We start from the raw sequence: 23,592 nt of genomic DNA, 5'->3' as shown, positions 1-23,592 counted from the left end.
TTGGGATAACGTCAGGTGTATTTGAAATCGATGATACCTCCAACTATAGTTATATATGGATACTAATGTAAACACTTCAGCATCTTCCTTATCAGTGATATATCTCGATCATCATCTGATCAGTGATACTCCTAACAGTGCCACTAAAACAATAACAAGCTAGTTCTCAACGTAAAGGGATGGCACTGTTTTTAGAAGTAAATCTTTGGTAGTATGCGGTGCTATTAGCAGCTACTGTAATAATCAACAGCTGCTGTTGTTACCTTCCTCAATCAAGTCTTCTTAACAAACAAACATTGGCAGTTCTTCCAAAGTGGATCATCTGGAGCTACACTCAAACAAGATCCTTCTTTATTAGTTAGTAATGGCCGCTCTTCTAAAGCTTATACTCATGTTTCCTCATGATCCAATACCGTTAGTCACACCCACATGCCCCGCCCACTACTCAACTAAAATGTTAAAAAAAGAACCTACTTCCTCGGACTAATCCTTTATCCTCAGATGACCTCTCCAATCTTAATCTTCTCTCTAATCTTGTCGCTGGTCTCACTACTAAACCTGATATTAAAACCAGTCCCTATTCTAGTAAAGGGACTCTCCCTACTTGTTGATGTAATAGGACCCCTCAACACCACACCTACTTTACCTACCTAGTTATGTAAGAGTCCACCTCCAAAACCATCTTCACTTTTTATTTCGTAAAAATCAGAAGAAAAAGCTGAAGGTCGTTAATTAAGGATGCTCCTTCACATCGACCAACTACTGCTGGTTTTCTCTACTCTCAGTCAACAGTCTTTAATGTTGTATGCTCGTTCTTTGAGTATGCCCCTTAATTCACCAGTAGAAAGCTCACCAGATGAAGAAGATCATTTAGAGTATGCAACTCGAGGCATTAGTGAACTTTCTAATTACTAGGTACTGATAATGGACTAAAACCCCACCCACTGAGACTCCACCCACCAGAAGTAATAAGACCAACTTGGAGCCCTGAGGAATCTTTTATGTAATCCATTGATGAAAACATCAGTTCATCGTATTACTAGCTCTTTTTGGACTGCTATAGTACTGAGAGTGATCTCTTACCAACTCATCCAATGGAGAGTCTATATCATCGAGAACTCCACCCCTATTAGTGCTTTCTCTGAAAGTAGCAGTTAAATGACGCTTGTACTCTTATCATTTTTAACCCTTTATCCACTTGTTTACACCCTTCATCTACTCTCTGTTGGATACACTGTGACACAATCAATTTATCATGTATAATAATTTTGTGATTAAATATCTGTTATGAAGGGGCCATCCCTTCCATGTTCTGGTGTATAGGTCCTTTGGGTCAATGCATTATTACTGACAATTCTTCTTGATAAACATTCATTGACCATTCGATGCGTTGAAGTAATGGTTTCCCATTGAATTGCTCTGACACAACAATTATTGCAAAAACTTTGACCACACCCACCAGATATATCTTAACTTCCTATAAAAGCATTACTTTTGTATCTTAGAATAGTACATACCACGTGAATAGCCTGTAGTTTTCTCTTAGCTTAGTTTCTATCTGTGAACAAGTTATAGCCATTTCGTCCCCCTGGTCTAAATTAAATTTGTGAATATTTCTAGACCCCTTGTCCAAAGTTGCTAACCAGAGTTGTGAAGTGTGCAAATCTCTCTCTCCTCTTTGTCAACTATACTGGCTTATTTTGTCACTATACTTGTCACAAGTAAGGTTATCATTACTAGCAATAATACTGCAGTCTATCACAAATAAAGTAACTTCCTTTATTGTGTGTAAAAACTGTAGCAATATTAACTGTAGCAGTATTAACTGTGTAGTATTAACTATGTATTAACAGCATATTTAACTGTGTAGGTATAACTGTGTACGTATTAACTGTACAGTATTATTATTAACTGTGTAGTATTAACTATGTAAGTATTAACTGTAGCAGTATTAGATGTAACTGTGTGTATTAACTGTGTAATATCATTATAAGTGTGTTGATGTATTTGTTGTTGTTTACTGCTCCACTAGAAATAAACTTCTTCACATACTCTCCATTAGTGACACATTAAATATGGTACTTTATCATAATTGTTTATCCTAACATAAACATAGTGTAACATATTATATTATGTAGAGACATATTTAAAAAATGTCACTAATCATTGACATTACTTTATTTTAGTAATTATTATTTGTAAGCGTGTTTAACAGAACACCTGGCATTAATAGTTAAATTTGAAATGACATTTTACTCACAACAAAAACTTTGCAATTGGAGCTCTTTTCAACAATGACCATATATGGTCCTCATATAACCACATTAGACTAATTGGGACAGATGGATATAGTCAGATGTGTCAATTCCAGACACTTTAAAACTCTAATGACATTATCTTTATAATAGACATGTCCAAGATGTATGTATTATAATTGTAACATGAGACTACAACTAATAATGGACTCTTATCATAGACCTGTCACGTTAATAAGGTTTCTATGTACATTGCCAAGTTCCTTTCATCTGCTGCCAAGTCGTAATTATTTGTGATGAGTTGTATACAAGTTTAATACTATCTAGAGTATTAGTCTTTGATCACAATAATATGAGTACAAATATGTAAACATGTAATGTTATATTAGTAAACAATCTTATTGTGCTAACATCATGTACTCTTATAAAATAACATTTATTTTTCTCTAAATATAGTAATGTCTAATACTACACTGTTTGAAGAGATTGAGTCATTTCTTTATAACTCCTTGGTCTTGCTACATTATCAGGTGTTGTTATTCTCGTGACATCACTAATTTGGTTAATTGGATGTTGTATTTGTTGTTGGTTGTTGGAAATGTCATAAACGCAGACAAAATGGAGTTACTGAAGCCCGCGGAGATCTCAAATATATGACAATGAATGACACCAGATATTAGTACCTCCACAACTTGGGGGCTATTCCCACTAATTCGAGTGGTTATCAATCTAATACTGGGACATTAGATTATTCAACTAATGCTGGCTCGATACAACGTGATACATTTATGACGCATGACTCTATTGAATCCATTTTACGCTCATGATGTCATTATGACATCATCATATACACACCCACTTATATATGGCTTTTAATGTTATTTATAATATTATTTTGTGTTCTATAAACTCACATACCCTTCATTAAAGTATTATTAATAAATTATTAATGATCATGAATCTCTAATTAAAGCACACCCACGTGTTTATGCAATCATGGATATACTGGAGTCATTTCTATGGAGTGATTGGAGACTAGCTAGTAGTCCTTATATTACTATTACTGTCATTGTACTGGCTACATAGACCACAGGTAATTCTAATAATAGTATTAATATATAATTATAATTATATTAATAGTCTATAAAGGAACCAGCTATTTTGAGAGTCTATTTATGTTACTCAAACTGGTATGTCAAAGGTATTTCATTAGTTTGATGATTATAATTAATTTATCAAATATTTATTAGCGTCTTGGTGAGCAATTAATTGCGGATGCTAATGATAGGGGCATACCCTGTACATTAATTAATATTAAAGACTGTGATCCTGAGGATGCACTTGTTTATCAAGTATGTTACTAAAGTATGCGTCCATCTTATTACTTTATCTGTCCATATCCTAGTGGTATTGATGTATTCTTAATATCAACATATACTGATGGATCATACCTGACTCAGGACAATGGTTTTGTCAATGGCTAAGAGAATCTATTGATGATTGTCGAGTACCTAAATCTCTTCTTTCTAATGTCAGATATACTGTATTTGGGATTGGGGAACTCCCTATATCAAGAGAATTATAATAAAGTAATTAATTACTATGCTCTCTCTTTTATTATATTAGTTCCCTAGGCCCTAGTAAGGACTTGTTTTAACTGGTTAAACCAGTTGTCAGCTTAAACCTGTTTATCCACTTGGTCTTGGAGATCAGAATGTATCAGAAAGTCAATATGGAGGTAATTAAAGGGTGATACCCTGTTCTATGACATCATTATAATGTCATTAGGTAATTGAAAGACTTTAAAATGTGGAAACAAGACTTTTTAAGTAGTCTTTTTAATACTGAAAGATCAGGAGTGTGGCAAAGACTCAATCATACTTCTGATACTCAGACTGAGGATTCTAAACATGTACACGAGTCTGCTCCTAAACCAGAGGTAAGATATCCCTATTCTTAATTTAATAATTATATTACAGGAGAGGCATGAGTCACTCAAGTGATGAGATGAAGCAGGAGGTGTGGTTGATGTAGAAGATATCGGTAATATAATGACAAAAATGAAGGAAGTTAAAAAAACATCGTCATGACGACAGAACATTAAGAGAAATGGTCACACCTGAGATAAGACAGTCTTTAACAAAACAAGGTATGTATTAGGACTTGTTATAGGCTCCACCCAGTAGCCACACCCTTAGGTTATCGTATTATTGGTAGTCATTCTGGAGTTAAATTATGTCGCTGGACCAAATCAATGTTGAGGGGCGTGGTGGTTGTTATAAACATACCTTTTATGGAATAGAGAGTCATCGTTGTATGGAGACCACACCCAGTTTAGCTTGTGCTAATAAGTGTGTATTCTGTTTGGAGGTGAGTTCATTAAATTTAGCTCCACCCACTAATTATCAACAGCCTTACTTAGACATCACACTAATCCAGTTGGTACTGAATGGAAGTGGTCCAATGGACAATCCGCGGACTATAATACAGGGAGCACTTAATAATAATCATTTATCAAATGATTAAACAATGTAAAGGTGAGTTCATACAATAAGTAGTCATATACACCAATAATGTGAGAGTACAATATATGACTGATGATATAGTCATCACTGGTGATACTAAGTGTTAGTTAATTGGTTGTATTAACTTAAATGTATCAATAAGATCAGCAAATCGTGTCCATTTACCAACTCCAGGACATATGACCTTCAGGATCATGACTGAAGTAATTACCAATACCACTTATGTAAATAGTTGTTGAAGGGATTGGCAGGATCAATGATTTCAGGTTCTGTAACTGGAGTATATTGACGTTGTCTCTGTTGTTTATTGTCATAGACAATGTCTGTTCCATCAGGATTTGATGATATCAATGTAAATCTTCCATTTTTAATGAGTGACTGGAATTCGCTATTTGTGAGATGATAAGTCCACTCATAATAGCCATCATTCCATTTGATACTATACAATAAATGAATTAAAAGTATAAGAAGACTCAATTATCATACTAGGAGGTCTTTGTGGTTTTTAATCATCTGAACAAGCTCTCTCTGAACTGATAACATACTCTTTGTCCTGACTTCTCTTATAAGCTTCAATCATCAACAAACCCAGGAGATAGGATTTTGGTCGACCTAGTCCATCTTGACCTTTAGGCCACTTGCTGTTTCTCCAGGCTTTAAACGCTTGATGTACTCCTTCACCTATAGTATAAATGTCACATGATAGTCATGTGATAGTCACATGATTTTGGTTGCAGTATACCTCATTGGGTTGATCCTTAAAATATTTTCACTTGCCATTTTGCAGCACTACATGAAAACCTTTTAAGAGATATGAAGTATTTTATAATTCTGATAAATATATTACTTTGGGTCGATCCTTTTTACTTATATCTTCAAGTACCGATGCAGTTCATCTGGTGTTTCCCAGTATGGAGAAGGCAACAGATCGACATCAATATCTCCATGAAATTTGAATTGCAAAGAGAAAGATGTTTTATTAACAAACTCATAGTCTTGTCCAAGACGTCTTTTCAGAAATGTATCCAGTCTATCAACATATTAGGGTCACTCCAATGTCAACCACAGTATCTGGATCAATGTCTAGTATGTAGTATAGAATGTGTTACTTTGTATATATCAATATTACCGTCGTGAATACAGTACTAAGTCAAGATCAAAGTCACCAGGGATAGCTGTACCATGTCCTAGAGAACCCCTTTAACAACTTCAGATACATTTAAATGACAATCAGTCTTTAAATAACTCTACAAAGGAAAGCACTCATTATCAACACATAGTCATTGCTACTTACATAAAAAAGTCTGGACAAGCTCATCAACTCTTTTGTTGGCTTCAGTTATAGATAAAGAACGAGGAGCTGGAAATGTTTTCTTGACATTTTGTATAATTGTGTGGTCTTCTGTTGTGTTATTGTGTATTTATAGGAAAGAATGACTGTGCAGTTTTGTGAATGATTGTGTAATAGTTACCGGGGAAATATCAGGTTAATTCCCCATAAAATTCCCTGTTATATTCACAGCAAAGTTAAAGGGAAAAATGTGTCTAATAAAGAATACATATAAAGTGGTGTGATATGTCTGCGCTGTTTTGTGAATTATTGTGCAATAATTGTTATATAATTGTCTTATAAAGTCCTCTATATTATATTCATACTAGGTTTCAAGGAACAGTCCTAATATCATGAATATATTATGTAATTATGAATATTGAATATTGTTCTTTTGAACTAAAATAAGTTTTATTAAGAAATACATTCTATATAATGATATCTAAGGTATCTAAACTACAATTGTCTTCTCTGAAATTACTAGTATAGTTTGTAACAGAGAATAACTATTGTCCTCTTTAAAGTTGTAGAGTGTCAATGACTTGAACAAATTTAGTCCAGTTTCCCATCACCTGGTTCATAAGAACTTTCAGGACGACACCTTTATATTTGCCAATTCCAGTAACATAGACATTATTATATGATTAGCTGGATCAATAATGTAGGGTGGAGAAGGAAAGTATCAACAAATTCGTCTGAATACAAAGCTCCTCTATTAGTCCAATGGACACTGAAAATAAAAGGAAAACTGAAACTCTTTTTAAATTTGACTAACTTGAGCCGACTATGATTAACATGACAAGATCCTTTAGTTTTGTCTTTTACTGATTCTCTGCTTCTATTACTTTCTTCATATGCTTTTATGACCAGAAGAGATATGAGATAAGATTTGGGACGTCCATACTCCATCTTCATTTTGAGGCCATTTTTCATTCCTCCATGCTTTAACTTTTTCTGATATATTCTCTTGCCTATTACAAAGTAATAGATACTTTATATAATAATATTTACCTGTTGTGGCTGTCCCAGAATAAACTCTTTTTGCCACTTTGCTGCTGTGCAAGAAAACCTACATTATATATTGTAGATATATAATGACATTTTAGATTAAACATTACATTCTTCTCTTTTGAGCATCGACTGTCTTAAGGTCTTCATAGAATGTATCAGAAGTACGCCAGAAAGGACTTGGTAACAAGTCAACTTCAAGTCTGCCATCAAATGAGAAAGCGTACTGCATGATCTGTCAATTCAACATCTTTCATAACTGTCATCACCTAGATGTTTGTGTAACATTGTATTTATGCGATCCAGTATAGCTTTAAACACTTGATGGAAGAACACATCATTTCTTTACTGATATCTATCATGTTATTAGTAATTACAAAGACAGTCTTAGTATGTAGATAGATACCTTGTGAATACACTACAATATCAAGATCAAAGTCTCCTGGAATAGCTGTTCCTTGTCCAAGAGAACCAGCTTTAACAATTTCAGTTACTCTAAGATCACAATCTCTCTGCAGATTGTTCTATAATGTTATAAGATATTGTCCATTAATATCTTTTTTACTTGTAATAGTGTTACTAGTTTGAGCAATATATCGATTTGCATCAGAAGCCCATTCTAGAGGAGTAGCCATTGTTAAGTTGTGCTGTAATAGAAAATTATCTAAAATGAATTATTAATCTCTAAAATATTTATGACATCAGAGAATCTTTGTATATCTATGAATATCTGTCTTAGTTTATTCACTAAACAATTAATAAGAGATTGAATTCCAAATATAGAAGTGACTTGCTAAGTTACTTTTATTTCACTACTGTTTCTTGAATAGTTTACTCACACACACACACTTAGTTACTATATTATTTTCTGAACACTTACTCAGTAACTAGTCACTCAATTGAAGTGTCCTTCAGCTAAGGAAGGTAGTAGTACCAGAAATGGTCTTAGTGTCTAATTTTGTTAAGTCACTGTTTGTTTTATAGCAACCATAACCACACTGTTATTGTGAAATAATTCTCAGTGGCGGTAGGAGTTCCCTTTATAATTCCCTATAAACCCTCACCTTGTCATAACAGACTAAGGAGAGGTAACAATAACATGAATGATTATCACTTGAACTAATGAATATTTAAAAATATTTCTTACTAACATTTTCTTTAACAAGAACCAAATCAAATGTACACAACTATACTAACTATAATGTCGCATTGTCTATAGTCTAGCTAGTAATCTCTTGACAGGTCTAAATGATGAATGTATCCAATCATATTAGTCCAGTTACCATCTCCTGGACCATAGTTATCTTTCCTGCCTCGATAAGGGGCAACTCCACTAATATAGACGTTATTAAAAGGATTAGCTGGATCAATAATACATGGAGCTTGTAGGAGACGATGATGGCAAAGATAACGTTCATCATATTGTGCTCCATTACCAGCCCAATGGATACTGTGTATTAAATGGACATAAGATTAGATATCATATCATACTTACCACATGGTGCGGTGGTTTCTAACCATACTTTTTATCATAGTCTTGTCTAAGACGTCTTTTCAGAAATGTATCCAGTCTATCAATGATATTACGCACTCCAGTGTCAATCACAGTATTTGGATCAATGTCTAGTATATAATAGTAGAATGTGTTAATTTGTATATATCAATATTACGTCGTGAATACAGTACTAAGTCAAGATCAAAGTCACCAGGATAGCTGTACCATGTCCTAGAGAACCACCTTTAACAACTCCAGATACATTTAAATGACAATCAGTCTTTAAATAAGTCTACAAAGAGCACTTATTATTAACACAAGTTTATTGCTACTTACATAAAAAGTCTGGACAAGCTCATCAACTCTTTTTTTGGCTTCAGTTATAGATAAAGAGGCTGGAATGTTTTTTTTTGACATTTTGTATAATTGTGTGGTCTTCTGTTGGTGTTATTGTGTATTTATAGGAAAGAATGACTGTGCAGTTTTGTGAATGATTGTGTAATAGTTGCTGTGGGAAATGTTTTGGTTAATTCCCCACAAAATACCCTGTTATATTCACAGCAAAGTTAAAGGGAAATGTGTCTAATAAATAATACATAATAAAGTGGGTGTGATAGGTCTGTGCTGTTTTTGTGAATTATTGTGCAATAATTGTATATAATTGTCTTATAAAGTCCTCTATATTATATTCATGACTAGGTTCAAGGAACAGTCCTAATATCATGAATATATTATGTAATTATGAATATTGAATATTGTTCTTTTGAACTAAAACAATTTTTATTAAGAAATACATTCTATATAATGATATCTAAGGTTATCTAAACTACAATTGTCTTCTCTGAAGTTACTGGTATAGTTTGTAACAGAGAATAACTATTGTCTCTTTAAAGTTGTAGAGTCTCAATGACTCGAACAAATCTAGTCCAGTTTCCATCACCTGGTTCATAAAGCCTTCAGGACAACCACCTTCATACTTCCCAATTCCAGTAACATAGACATTATTATATGGATTAGCTGGATCAATAATGTAGGGCCAAGAAGGAAAGTATCCAACGAATTTGTCTGAATACAAAGCTCCTCTGTTAGTCCAATGGACACTGAAAATAAAAGGAAAACTGAAATAATTCTCTTTAAAAATATGACTAACTGGAGCCGACTATGATTAGTGACAAGATTCTTTAGTTTTGTCTTTACTGATTCTTTGCTTCCATTACTTTCTTCATATGCTTTTATGACCAGAAGAGATATGAGATAAGATTTGGGACGTCCTACTCCATCTTCCTTTCGAGGCCATTTTTCATTCCTCCATGCTTTAACTTTTCTGATATAGTCTCTTGCCTATTACAAAGTAATAGATACTTTATATAATAATATTTACCTGTTGTGGCTGTCCCAGAATAAACTCTTTTGGCCACTTTGCTGCTGTGCAAGAAAACCTACATTATATATTGTAGATTATATAATGACATTTAGATTAAACATTACATTCTTCTCTTTCGAGCATCAACTGTCTTAAGATCTTCATAGAATGTATCAGAAGTACGCCAGAAAGGACTTGGTACAGGTCAACTTCAAGTTGCCATCAAATGAGAAACGTACTGCATGATCTGTCAATTCAACATCTTTATATCTGTCATCACCTAGATGTTCATCTAACATTGTATTTATGCGATCCAGTATAGCTTTAAGACTTGGTGGAGAACACATGATTTCTTTACTGATATCTATCAATGTTATTAGTAATTACAAAGACAGTCTTAGTATGTAGATGATACCTTGTGAATACACTACAATATCAAGATCAAAGGTCTCCTGGAATAGCTGTTCCTTGTCCAAGAGAACCAGCTTTAACAATTTCAGATACTCGAAGACCACAATCTCTCTGCAGATTATCCTATAATGTTATTAGATATTGTCCATTAATATGTTACTTTCTTACTTGTAATACTTTTACTAGTGAGCAATATATGGATTTGCATCAGAGGCCCAGTCTAGAGAAGTAGCCATTGTTAAAGTTGTGCTGTAATAGAAAATTTGTCTAAAATGAATTAATTAATCTCTAAATATTTATGACATCAGAGAATCTTTGTATATGTATGAATATCAGCTGTTTTCCTTATATAATTCCATTTATTTACTCAATTCATGGAACAGCTTATTAAACTAAAAGTAACATTTCCAGATTTACTATATAATATTATATGTTTGTCTAAGTTAACTCTGTCTTTGTTTATTCACTGAACAAAAATTAAATTTTCAAATAAGGACTATATTAGTTTTAATTCACTATTGTTCTTGAATAGTTGACTTAACACACACATATACTTACTTACTGTATTATTCTTTGATCACTTACTCAGTAACTAATGACTCAAAGTATCTTCAGCTAATCAAGATAGTAGTACCTCACCAGAAATGGTCTTAATGTCTAATGTTGTTGAGTCACTGTTTGTGAATTATTGTGTAATAAATGGGAGGTGGGTATTCCCCTTACCATTCCCTATAAACTCCGCCTTGTAGTATCATATCATAACATACAAAGGGGAGGTAACAATAACATTAATGATTATCACTTGAACTAATGAATATTGAAAATATTTCTTACTAACATTTTCTTTAACAAGAACTAAATCAAATGTACCACAACTATACTAACTATAATGTCACATTGTCTCTATAGTCTAGCTAGTAATCTCTTGACAGGTCTAAATGATGAATGTATCCAATCATATTAGTCCAGTTACCATCTCCTGGACCATAGTTATCTTCCCTGCCACGATAACGGGCAATTCCACTAATATAGACGTTATTAAAAGGATTAGCTGGATCAATAATACATGGAGCTTGTAGGAGACCACGACGACGAAGATAACGTTCATCATATTGTGCTCCATTACCAGCCCAATGGATACTGTGTATTAAATGGACATAAGATTAGATATCTTATCATACTTACCACATGGTGCGGTGGTTTCTAACCATGCTTTTTATCTCTCTGGTAATGGCTGCAGGATCATTTCGTCCAAACTCTACGATATCCTTCAGCTACTAGTAAACCTAATAGAAAAGACTTTTGGTCGACCTGTACCATGTTCTTCTGTAGGCCAACACCTGTTCCTCCAAATCTTAGCACGTTTGATGTATTCTTTAACCTTATATGGAAAATAAAAAGATCAATATATTTGGGAAAACTAACTTCATTTGGCTGCTGTTGAAAAAAGTACTTTTCCCATTTAGCCTCACTGCATAAAAATCTATACCAACAATGTAATAATGATGTTGTCATAGCAACAATGTAATAATGATGTTGTCATAGTAAAATAATAATTTACTTTCTACGATCTCCATCACTTAAATCTTCAAGAAAACTGATATACTCATTAGCACTAAGACCCAATATGGACTAGGTAATAAGTCAACTTCCACCTTTTTCCAAAGAGTAAACTGTAAAGTAAATGGAGTCATGTTCTCTTTCTGATATTCTCGACCATATTTTGAGCGTAAAAATTTATCTAACTTCCTCAGAATACTATCTACTCCACTTTCTGATCACTTCATGTGGGCGTATGTCTAAATAACTCAATATTAGGAAGATCAGTAATTGTTAGGGTTACCTCGTGAATAGAGAACTAAGTCAAATCAAATTTCTCGAGAACAGCTGTACCATGTCCCAGAGAACCACCTTTAATGACTTCAGATACATTGAAATGATATTCACGCTGAAAATCGTCCTAAAGGAATATTAATAACTTCACATGATAATAATATTTATACTGACCTTTAACTTGTGAACGATATTATCTACTATTTCATTAGCTTCACTAATAGTCAATCCGGGCCATAATCCAAGTGTTATCTATAGAAACTCAATGAAGTAGTCTCTTTTAGGAGATTGTAGCTTGCTTTGAAATCCTCAGTTCAATTGAACAACGTTTATGTCAAATTATAGTCTCACTTAATGAATATAATTAATGTCATGATTTAATGAGGTATGTATATTCCTCAATATAATTTCACTTAATCAATGAATATAATTAATATCATGATTTTAATTATAGGTATTCCTGGAGTAAAGTCAGAGAGATTACTAGAAGCTATGACTGTCCAACATTGTGCTTTGTCTTTAGTGGGGAACCTATTATGTACCCTGAAATTAATACGTTAATTAATTTATTACCATGATAAAAATATCTCCACTTTTCTTGTAACTAATGCACAATTTCCAAAAAATGAAATAAGGTACTATAATTAACATTGTCATATTATAATTAATATATATATTACAGGACACTTAGTCCAGTAACACAATTTATATGTTAGTGTTGATGCTAGTACTAAAGAGAGTTTAAAGAAAATTGATCGACCACTTTTTAAAGATTTCTGGCCAAGATTTTCTCAATAGCTTAGAAGCATTGTCAGAGAAAGTAAGTCTATTTCTATAACCTAGTATTAGATATATAATGTATTATAGGGTCAAAGAACTGTATATAGATTGACATTAGTTAAACAATGGAACACAGAGGAATTAGAAAGTTATGCTGAACTAGTAACTAGAGGTAATCCTGACTTTATAGAAGTAAAGGTATTTATAATATCATCATTAGGAATATATATTATATTAATTACATAGGGTGTAACTTATTGTGGTGAATCTAAATCATCTAATATATACAATGGCCAAACTATTCCATGGCATGAAGAGGTAATACATGTACATTTCCATATATGGACATGTATTATACTATATAGGTACTGACATTTGTACAGGAATTAGCTGATTATGCTGTCTGATTATGAAATAGCTTGGGAACATGAACACTCTAACTGTGTTTTAATAGCACATAAAAAGGTATAAATACATTAGCAAGGGTCAATCCCTACTTCATTATCCAATTATTAGTTCTTGATTGAGGGGCCAGTGGCATACATGGATTGATTATAATAAGTTTCATCAGTTGGTTAGTCATAATATATAATCAATGTAATTATTCGTCTATATGTCTGATCTGATAGATAAAGAATTATCGTCATAGCAACGGAAGTAATTCCTTTAATGCACTCGATTATATTTCTCCTACTCCTGACTGGGCAGTATTGGGTCATTATCAGAGAGGATTTGATCCTCATGAAACAAGATGGATGAGAAAAAATAAAAAGAAAGATGACACTGGATGTTAATTTATTTATTACTCTATTGTTTACTAATTAATTAACACGGAAGTATGACGTAATACAATATATATTATTATAAAACTAATACGATAACAGGAAATATCCGGCATAGCTACTACAACTTTCTGCACGTTTCCAGTAGAAAGTGTAGGAGACTTCCTAATCTATTAAAAGGGAATTGTATTGATAGAAGCAGATCAGTTCGTCGTAAGTGTAGCCCCGTCATCATTCATTATAATATTATTATGGCCTATAATCGTCTAAGAGATTCTCAATGAGTGTACAGTCGCAGTACTTCAAGTATACTTAATTATGAGCTCAGGTGCTATCAATCACCAAAACTAGAGTTTCTTCCATCATTAACCATATGCTCTCCTACAACCTTACTCTGAAGCTGTTAGGAGGACAACCTTCTTGCCGGAGGTAGTTTCCATAGCAACAACAAACCCCCTAATGAAATACTTTCATTTATTTTTTGTAGAATCATTTTTTCAGTTTCAGTGCACAGAAACATCAAGTGATTATTCATGATACTAGATCCTAGTGTATTGTTTCAAGGTAAAGTTAGGTGCCAATCACTTTTTTTCATAGTTAAACATGTATATAGTAGGTGTTATAATTTCTATATTTACAAACTCAATTAATATATTATCAAGACCTAAACTATTGTCTACAGATATCATTACTGACCTATTGTTCTCTATAAATTCTATATTAAACTATACACCTATAAAAGCTATTAGTATACGGCTCATACCTTGACGGTATCCGGCAGCACAGCTGAGATATTGCATTGTTATCAGACCACAGTTGTTACACAAAAGATATTGAAAAGTAGTAAACTAATTACATAATTTAAACTTCTGTCAATAGTACCTTTCCTTTGTACTTAGAATTGAAATATAAACTGGTTTAGAGTTAGTGGGAAGTAGCCTGGTGATATTTGAGACCACTTATTGTAGAAAATTGGTGCATTTGGGTCATTAACTGGTATCTCTAAAATTGCTGCAAACGTTATTCGGTCCATTATAGCTGATCAAAATGTCTCTGTTTTTTGTCTCTCTACAAATCAAGAAGATTATGTAATGGTAGGTGATGACAATTTAGTAGTAAAGTGACCACTTTAAGATAAACTTACTAATTACTCTATACAATCATTCTTACCCATACTGACCTTTTAATGATCTTCTACTGACCTTTATTATCAAAACAAATGTTCCACTAGAATGAAATGTCTGATGATTATAACATTTTTGACTTGTGCCTTGCGGTGATCTACTAGAGTAACCCTCCTCCCCACTCAAACTCTTAATTAATTCCTTGTTATAAGCACTGATATAAAACAATGTTATTACCAATTAGGTAAAAGAGAAGATTTTTGAGTAAAGCATTGTCTTGTTTATCTCGTGGTTTTAAACTTGTCACAGACTCTAATAAAGAGAGTGATCACCAGTTAATTGAGAGGATATCCCGTCCTCAGGTTATCAACAACAATTGGATAGTACTGTTTATAGTAAGTACATTAATTTTTAAAACAGTAATTTTTAAAAAAATATATATATATATTACATTGGAATGTTCTAAGAATATCATAAAGGACAATATGTGATTCCTTTAGCCTAAATAGATATTACTATACAATATGTGTTTGTGTGTGTGTTCACAATGCAGTTTAAATATTATATTCATAGCCTGATTCTTAAACTCTAAACATTCATGCTTGAACCTAATTAATGTGCATGTACAGAGTTCATTGATAGTTGGCTCACTACATTGACATGACATGTACATATACCATATGCCAATTGTGGTTACTATAATGTAATTAATAATAGTCCTAGCTGACTGTATACATATCACACCACTATTAATAACTCCATAGTGTATACAATTGTGATTATGATTCAATAGCAGGAAGTTCATCTTTTCTCTGTATAGATACATTATCCACTCGACCAATAGTACATCCGTTTACATGTACTGCTTCTAATTTCATGTCTGCAGTATTTTACATACTACATTGTCATTGATAGCACAGCCATGTATTACAACTAATGTTTTATAATCCTAGGTAATTGTCAGATATGACAATGTCATAATAATTGTTATAATGTTATAGATCTTTTGATATATCAGAAGATCCATTCTTTTCTCTATCAATTATTGAAGATGATGTGTCTATGGTACTTGATGCTAGAGATACCAACAAGTAATTAAATGACTTCATTTAATATAATTATATAATAATAATAGATTTCCAGAGGATTGTGTATATAGTAGTGAGGCTTATTGGAAAGTTATTAAGATTGGTAATGGACCATTGGGATTTGGTGAGTGTTACCCCTAATTAAGGAGCTCTAAATTAATTGATTATTCTCAGATGAATGTGGTATTGTTGCTCAAGTATCAGCACCATTAGCACAAGCTGAAATATCAACATATTATATATGTACCTTCTATAATGACCACACCCTGGTAAGTTCTATGAATATTATTACATCACCATGGGTAACCATATTTTATTAGGTTCCTGAAAATAGTGTTGTCTAAAGCATTACAACTTTTAAACAAATTTTTATTGAGAACAGTAGAAACCACACCCACTTTTACAAATGGACTGCATACACCTCATGTCATTGTTCCAGCAAATGTATAATTTATTATTAAGTTATTATTTAATGTTAAAACAATAATATCTATTATATTTAAAATTGTTATCTCTTTTTTCTTTCCACTTTTTCCTTTCTTTTCCTTTTTTTTTTTTTTTTTTTTTTGTTCTTTTTTTTTAACATTTTCCTCGTCTTGTATGATCTCCAAAATGACTGAATAGTTGTGGCAGCAAATGCCATTTTTGTTAATCTGTTTTTTTGCTTCTTCTGCTCTCTTACGAGCCTCTTCTTGTTCCTTCACTACTTGATCATATTCAATTGACAAAACCTGTTAAACCAGTTTATATAAATAGTATAGTATAAATATAATACCTCAAGTCTTTCATCAAGTTCTTTAACTTGTTTCTTTTCCTCTTCAAATTCATTTTGTAATTGTTCTAATTCATCCTAATGGACTTACTAATATATGATGAGGTATATATATAATACATTACCTGGAGTTCACCAACATCAATGTCATATTTCTGAATCCAATTGTCTGTCTCTGTTTCTCTTTTAAATGACTTCTTTCTCAATTGAAGTTCAATTTCTTTTTGTTGTTTTGTTTTGTCTCTTGTAATGTCTTTTTTAATACTGCTAATTCCTCTTGATATGTGGTCATGTGATCATCATGTGACTGTTGGCTAGTGCTCTCTTGTTTGATAGTTTCTTCTTCAATTTGACGTTGAGTTTCTTTAGCTATTTGTCAGCAGTACGTAGGTCACTGACTACTCTCTTTTTTTTGTTGTTCTCTCTTCTCTACCTATTATAAATAACATTAGTCATAATGATATGAAGATTAATGTACCGCTTCATCTCTTTGTCTCTTGGCTTCTTCTAGTTCTCTCTGGAGATACAATATCTCACCTTCTCCTTCTTTACACTGTTCACTGATAGTATCAACATATTCTTTTTGGCGGACTTCCTCGTGATGTGTAGTTAATAATTTTTCTTCCATTATATTACATAATGTTGTCATATTGGAAACTAAATGACCAGCTCTAACTGGGCACTCCACTCTTAATTCATTGAGAATTGTATCAGCTGATGGACACTGATAGAATGCTCGTAGCAATGTCTTTGCTGATTGCTGTAGGTCATATTGAACTTGTTGGAACTTTTCTTTCATTTGATCAGTTTGTTTCATCTAGTGGATCTAATGTTGGCATTGATCTTCTCATTGTTGATGACAAATCTGGCTTGGCTCACTTCCAATTGAACACCCTCAGCTGATAAATTGGTCACAATATCTCTCGTAATTATTACATAATGAACGATAGTCTTGAACTTTTGTAACCAGTTCTGTTCCCATGGTAACAGCAAACCTGTCTAGATGTTCCGATAGATTTGCAGTAGCAAGGCTCCTTCTAATTTCTTTGTTGTTTGCATGAACTACTGTCATGACTCGTTGAGATTCAACATTGGTTAATTTCTTTTGAGTTTGGATTCAACATTTTGTGAGCATCATTGGTAGGTGTAGTACCTGACAATACAGGTTTGTGTTTGGGATAATAGCAATACAAAACTTACCATCAACAGATGACAACTTAACTAGTCGTGACAAATGAGCAGAACCTAGTACTTTAGGTCGAGGATGAGTTCCTCCCACTGAGGAGAGAAACCGAGGGAGAAACAGCAGTCGCCATTTTCTTTGCTGATGTTATTGTCATGGTAACAACTTCAGGATCAAATAGTAGGGCGTGGATTAATTTCATTAATATAGTGTGTGGGTGTGTTATAGAAAGGAATTGCTCAAAATGTTCAGCACAGCAATGAAACCTCAATGAAAGAAATGTAAGTAGCTTTGCTTCCAGTGACTCTCCTGTTGATAAAGAAGGCTACTTGTCTAGAAAAAACGAAGTAAAAGGATTTCAAAGAAGATGGTTTGTTCTCAAAGGAAATCTCTTGTTTTCATATGAAAAGAAGCAAGACAAAGAACCTTCTGGTCTCATTATATTAGAAAGTTGTAGTGTTCAAGCCTCAGCTACCGAGAAACATGGGTTTGAGATATCATTTGATGTCCAGGTACTCGACATAGTATTAGTAGCTGATAATGATGAAGAAATGCAAGCCTGGATGAGAGCAGTGTCTCATGCCTCATATGAGTTTTTAAGGGTATTGTCCTCGAGTTACAGAAAGCAAGTTAATTCATTAACATCAAAGAGTCAATTAAAGGATCAACACCAGTCAAGAAATCTACTGATGGTAGAATACCTATTGTTCCTAAACCGAAACAAAAGTTGAAGACGGTATTTTAGTTGACGTTGATGAAGTACCTCCTGTACCTCCAAAGAACGTCTGTCAGCTAAACAGTCTGCTAGTTAAGTCCTGATCCAGAAACCCATGTCTCCACTCTCTCAGGAGGGCAGTGAATCCTCATATCCTATTAATCCTTATAAACCTTACAGTAGTCCAGTAATTGTCCCATCAATAAGAGGGGCATCCTCCCTATCTCCTCCTGGACACTTGACCGCACTCCAGTTATGTTCCCAACTATAATTGAAGATGACGACTATGATTGTTCCCCCCCCTCTCTGTACCATTGCCGACGGAAACCACTCGTCCTTTTGTTAACATGCCTTCTACTCACTCTCCTTCTGTAGTACGGGCAGTATGGCACTCCGCCCACTACACATCAAATGTATTAGACGTCCATCAAGATTTCTCAGAAGCATTGCAAATGTTATTTTTTTTTTTTACAATCAGAAGAGAGTTACACAATCTATTGATGGACTAACATAGTTTGACTTGATTGTTGTTTTTAAGGGGGGGGGGGGGGGGGGGGGGGGGGGGGGGGGTCTTAATGAATTGTTTTATATACTAAATGTAATGTTTATTATAATAACATCGTTAAGCTTCTACTAACTAAACAATATAAAACAAATACAATTTCAGTTTTAGAGGAACAAATTATAAAGGGTGATAGTACAAAATGGGTGTGGTCTTTAACGCATAGCTCCCAGTCTGAAAGAATCACAACAGACTTCACAGACTCGAACTGGTTTGTTGAATCAAACTTAATAATTGGTGCTTGTTGTGAAGTACACTTGTTACATAACAAACGTCCACAATGACGACTAACAACACATTATTATTAGTGTAAAATAATAAATAACTTACCAGTGATGTTTACGATGTGATATAGTAAATTTAATGCCACAGCTCATACATTGTGACCTTCTAACCACGAGGGTTCATATTGGATTTGATCTAAGATAGTCAATATAAACACTCTATTATACATATTGTATCTAACTTACCTAGTATTTTAAAAGGAGTTGTTGGTAGCAACAGTGTATTAAAGATACTGACTCCTTGCTTATTGTTCATACCAGATGTGCACCAGCTGAAACTAGTGAGTCACAAAGACTACTACTACCAGCAATGTAAGCTAACAGAGAGGTTGTGTTACCATCATCATCAGTATTGTTTATAGGAAACTTTGCAGCAACTGTCAATAACAATAGAAAGGATGGCGGCAGCATTGCCCTTTGGACTTGAGGCCAACATATGAGACAGTTACGTCCTCTACAATATACAAGAGAGAGTTATAATGGACTCTATTCCTCTACAAATCTAGTGTCACATGATCTAACTTACCTCACATTAAACAGTTAATAAATTTATGTCAGAGTCTTCTAGCAAAACTTGAACACACTTCATATGACCTAACTGCATTGCAATATGGAGTGCTACAAACAATAAACTAACATATATTGTAAAATATGACATATACCCATTATTGCCTTCTTCATCAGGGGCAATATGGGTCAGGATTAGCACCATGTTCCAGTAGAACAGAGAGGATATTAGCAAAGTCTCCTTCTACTGCCATATGTAACACACCACGTTTATGATTATCAACAGCATTGACTTGAGCTTTTGCTAATAACTAAAGACAAAGAGTATATTATGTTACATGTAAAAATGACTTACTAAATGACGAACTATTATTTCAGATCCTGTTTTTACAGCATAATGAAGTGGAGTGTTTTGTGTTGGGTTCTGGACTTTAGAATTAACATCTACTGCAACACTTAAGAGGAATATAACCACTCTCTACATCTTGATTTAGGACAGCAAGGTGAAGGAAATTCTGACCACGATTATCCATCTATGAATGTGATATTCATGTTAGTCATGTGATTAGACTTTTACTCACTAGTTCAGCAGCTTTGGGTTCTCGTTTTAAAAAAATCCCTTCTCCCTGTTTCATTGTCTTTGATATTAGCACTAAGAGCTGGCAGAAACTCTCCTGAGTTCGGACCATCTCTGTCCTTAATAGTAAGATCAAGGCGGGGCTGTGACAGCAAAATTTGAGCACAATGTGGTTCTTGCTAGAGATAGCAACATGAAGTGCAGTACGTCCTTCAGAATCCTAACACAATAGTATATAATAATAATATGTACTGAATTAAAATACCTAGCATTAGGATCAGCAGGATGGTCTACTAGACATTGGACTATAACATCTAAACCATACCCACATGCCATGTGTAATGGAGGTGAAAACTCTCCCACATCAAAGTTAAGAGGTCTCGTTGGACTATTCACATCAGCTCCTGATTTAATAAGAAACAAGGCATGATTGAGTCTTGAAGAATAAAGCGCGATGTAATAGAGACAATGATATCCATTAGATGATGAGTGCCAAGCATTAGGATCACATCCATGAGAGATCTGGTCATTAAATAGAACATTTATTATATAATATGATGTAATTGTCTTACTAATTTTGCTGCTACACTCTCTTGACGACTACGTATGCTACCCCAATGGACTATTACCGCAGCATCAACCACGCCCACTTCAGCTCCTAGATCACACAGTCGATCGGCTACAGGTTCTAAAAAAATGATGTCGTATTGCTACTAACAGAAGAGTTCATTCTGTGCAGTCCTATTACAATAATACACAATATAAGAGACAATTATAACTAAATTAATATACCTTTGTTTAAAATTAGCTCCATGATCTAGTAAAAATAGACAAGCTGATGGGACCTCACGTACAATAGCTAAATATAAAAGTGACATATGTCTTTTTCTCTTTTGACATTCAATATCTGCCTCCACAATCTAATAACTTTAAAGCTATCTCCATCTGATTGGTCCATAGTGCTAGACTTAATGGGTGTCTCTTCTGTTTCGTCTTTGAGGCCAACATTCAGTGATATTTCTAATTTACCACTACTGCTTCACGCTCTGTAATATTATAATAATATATATGACATCATAATGACTCATACCTTTATACTGTAGCAAGGTGTTGACCACTTTCAGAACGTTGGTTCACTATAGCTAAATGAAGAGCAGTTCTTTTCCCTGGATCTTCTTGATATCAAATACTTCAGGAGATCAATAAATTCACGATCTGGAGACACTACATGTTGTCTGATACCTAACTAAAAGGACACACCCCACATTAATTTATAATGATAAACAGGTGTAGCTTACTTGTGGTGAGTGTCCACTTGGTGTTGAGGGATTACTCCTCAACTCGTGGTGGTGTGAAGATAAGGAGAGACGACTATGATGATGGTTTGTTATCTTCATCATCACTATCACCAAATGGGTTATTAGAGAGACGAGCAGGGACCATAGCATGAGGTATAAGAGGTGAATTCTTTGTTAATTGATTAAGTTCTTTGATGGCTGTCAAACTGGTTTGACTGGTTTGCTATTGGGTGATCCAGATGATACAATACTGCTTAGTGCAGAAAGTGCTCCCAAGGTTGATGTTGGACTCATTAGGGGAGAACCACGAGAAAGAGGAGGTGTTGTGGCCATATTTTTTTAATGCTACCATATGAGGATATTCCATTTTAAGATTGTGTTTGAAGGTTAGGGTCAGCCCCATATTCTAATAAACTTGAACTAAATTATGTAGACCTTGTATAGCAGGGCAATATGCATAGGGCTTCCCCTTGTTTGATTAGTATGGTTAGTTTGAGCTCCATGCATACTAAAAAGATGGCCGCTCTCTCTCGTTGGAGTCTAAACTTGCTAAGTGAAGTAAAGCATTTCCAGTACGACTGTCGATAGCGTCAGGATTAGCACCTCGTTCAATTAATTAGCAGCAAATCGATCACTTTCTCCACGAGATGAACTGAGTTGACTTATTGCTAGCCATAATGCAGTAGCTCCTGATTATTACGTAACTCTAAATTGAGACTGCAGAGAGAGAGAGCAGTAAAATCCCTGTTAATAATAGTTAATTAACTTACACAGGGTTCTTGAGACGGACATCAAATACTTCATTATTATTGTATTCAATTGCTCGTTGTAAAGGAGTAAACCCTTTGTCATCTTGTGCATCAGGATTAGCATGATATTCCAATAATAAATTGGCTACTTCAGCAAGACTTTCACTTGGCCAAGGTGCTTCTTTAATAGGAGATGAAGAGAGTTGAGAGAACAGGCTTAGATTGTTGGTACAGTGCAAACTAAATGGAGAGGTGTTTCTTGAGTGGCATGACGACAAAGGATTGTACTAGCTCCATTTTTTAATGAGGAATGTTGAGGAAAAGATATCACCTCTCATAATAGCCAAATGCAGTAGACTATTTCCATCATCATCGCACATATCCAAGTCACATTTATGACTGACTAATGTATTAGCAATGCCTTCATGACGATTTAATAAAGCTAAATTAAGAGGGATGTTCCCACGATTATCACACTCATTTAGTTTCTGTGGAAGCTATAGGAAACAAAGTTAATAATATAAGTAGTTATTAAGTCTCCACCCACTTATGTACCTCTAAATTATGTTCAATAATAACATGAAGACGACATCTTCTCGTTGATGTTGTATTGCTAAATGTAAAGGAAAATTAGAATGTGCTTTAAACATATCATAAAGTAAAGGAGCACTGAGTTCAGCAAAAGTCGGCAGTATCAAATCATTCTAATAATAATACTCATAGTAGATGTAATAATTACAGGGGCTTACCCAGTGATTGGAAAATAATTTGAAGACAATATTTTTTGAGTTGTTGAGCATCATGTTCTTCTGATATTTGGTAAAGTCGTATACAATACGAACTGTTACAACTTGAAATAAGTGCTTGTTCACACCTGTTGTTAATAGTAAATAATATTAATATGTTAATTCTAACTTTTCTTTTAGTTGAGGTAATTGATTTATTAGCAGC

At 33.8% G+C, this 23,592-nt stretch overlaps 1 pseudogene; it reads left to right on the top strand.

Moving 5' to 3' along the window:
- The first annotated feature begins 4,364 nt into the window (after positions 1-4,364).
- Positions 4,365-13,794, top strand: LOC121391369 (annotated as a pseudogene).
- The last annotated feature ends 9,798 nt before the right edge of the window (positions 13,795-23,592 follow it).

The sequence above is a fragment of the Gigantopelta aegis genome, unplaced genomic scaffold (genome assembly GCF_016097555.1).
Source record: "Gigantopelta aegis isolate Gae_Host unplaced genomic scaffold, Gae_host_genome ctg2224_pilon_pilon:::debris, whole genome shotgun sequence".
NCBI classification, from domain to species: Eukaryota; Metazoa; Mollusca; class Gastropoda; order Neomphalida; family Peltospiridae; genus Gigantopelta; species Gigantopelta aegis.
Note: the sequence above shows the minus strand (reverse complement) of the source record. Positions and strands in the feature narration are given on the sequence as shown.